This window comes from Miscanthus floridulus, chromosome 19, assembly GCF_019320115.1.
Source record: "Miscanthus floridulus cultivar M001 chromosome 19, ASM1932011v1, whole genome shotgun sequence".
Lineage (NCBI taxonomy): Eukaryota > Viridiplantae > Streptophyta > Magnoliopsida > Poales > Poaceae > Miscanthus > Miscanthus floridulus.
In genome coordinates this window covers 78160621-78162685 of record NC_089598.1, presented here as the reverse complement: position 1 = coordinate 78162685, position 2065 = coordinate 78160621, and positions in this window count along the sequence as shown.

The following is a 2065-nucleotide window of genomic DNA, read 5'->3' as shown; positions in this document are numbered from 1 at the left end:
AGAAGACACTGGAGGGCAGCTGAAATCTCTCCAACCAAAGCAAAAGCTGATTGATCTCGTTGAGCAAGGGGAATCGGCTAAGAATCCTCCTTTGGAGCATGCCTATCAAGATGGGGAGAAGGAGGATGCTCGTAAAGCTAATGGAGGTAAAGGTCATGACAAACAAAGAAGTAGAAGGCCGAAGCTTAGCTTCAAGGAACTTCTAGCTAAATATGAGAAGATAGAAAAAACAAATGTCACCAATCGGCCAAAGAAAATCCAATTATCAAAATTGCCTCCAAAGCACAAGTCTCAAGAGTGGAATTGGCAAGGAGATAGATCTCACGTAGCAACAACATATTCTCCTTTTGAGCAGCCAATTACCATGTCATATGGACCACAGCCCGTATATTTTCATCCTTATTCATTTTGGGGCTGGTTTGATCAAGAGGCACATGTTTCACCATATTTTAGGCCAGAATATGTAGAGTATGCAGCTCCTAGATATTTAGAGAGATCATCATCTTGTAAAGACCGTTTTGATCAAAATCGGTCTGGAGCTCAACCAAAGAAGAAAGTGGTAAAGCAAGTTTACCGCGTGAAGTATGATGGCCGAAAGAAGAAAAGTTCATATCTGAATTTAACAATTGAAAAGCCGATTAAATTGCTGAAAAATCTGGCTATTGATGGCAAAGAAGTGAGGAAGTCATCTATTAATATTATAGGTGCCACATCTGAACAAAAGAAGGTGGGAGTGCCCAAAATCAAGAAAGATTTACTGTTGTCCAAAACAGAAATAAAATCGATATACTCAATCGGTTTACCAAAGTGGCAAGAAAACAAGCTACAAAAGCTTAGTACAGAGAAGCTAAAAGAAAAAGGCTTGGCATGGGTTTCCAAAGCAAGTATTCAAGCTCAGAAGGATGATGTTCAAGCAAGTGGTGCAACAAAAGCAAAGGAGAGAAGGAGATTCAAGAAACAATTGCCAAGTTGGAGGTTTGCACCAAATCATCAAAATTATTGGTCATGGCATCATCCATATTCTTTGCCTATGCCTATGTGGAATTCATTCCCCGGTATGCATGGTTATCCCTTAGCTTCTTATTTTGATCCTTGGTGTGGATCTTTATGTTATGGAGGGTTGCCAAATTATTTTACTTATCGATGATCAGGAGCCAAAATATTTATTTCAGTTATGCATGCTCTTGTGGATGAATTCATATGGCCGATATTTTGATATCGCCCTTAGTGTAAAAATATAGCCGATGAATGCTTGCGACCATCGTGCTATTAGAAAGCCCCCATGGATTTTACTTTGATGGCCGTAAGGCCCCAGGGGGCATGATATATGCATTTTGATTTACTTCATGGATGTGACAATATGATTAGTCGGCTTGCAAATAAGGCCAAGGTGTTGGCATAATCATTATTTCTCACAATGGTGCTATTGGAGACATCAAGCCGATTAAAATTATATCTGCACCAACATTTGAGCCAGATGTGAAGTTTTCTTATTCGGCTTGGCTATATTGCAATCCATGGGGTATAACATATTGAAGCCTATGGTGATTCCTTGCTGGTGGTACACCAAGTTGCTAGTGAATTTCAATGTTTAGAAGGATCACTAAGAGCTTGTCTTGATGCTTGCCTTGATGTTATTGATTATTTTGCCGAATTTCAAATTCGGCATTTTCCGAGGCATGAAAATCAAAAGGCCAACATGTTAGCTCAGCAAGCATCTGGCTATGATGTCAGTGGACATAATTTCCATATTCAAGAATAGCCGATGCATGAAGATTTCAATTTTTCCTGTGTAGGTACAGACCAGTCGGCTAAGCCGACTGACCAAGTTGGCTCAGCCGACTACTCTCTTGCTGTGGCCAAGTCGGCTAAGCCGACTGCCCTAGTTGGCCAAGCCGACACCTCTAAATCGGCTAAGCCTACCGGCCCAGTTGGTTCAGTCGACTCTCCTGTGACCAGCCCGATGAATTTGGCTGAGAAGCTATCAAATCGGCCCGATATAACTTCTAGTGATGTTGGGGCCGATTTAGAAGATTGGAGGACTCCCTTGTTGAGATATCTACGT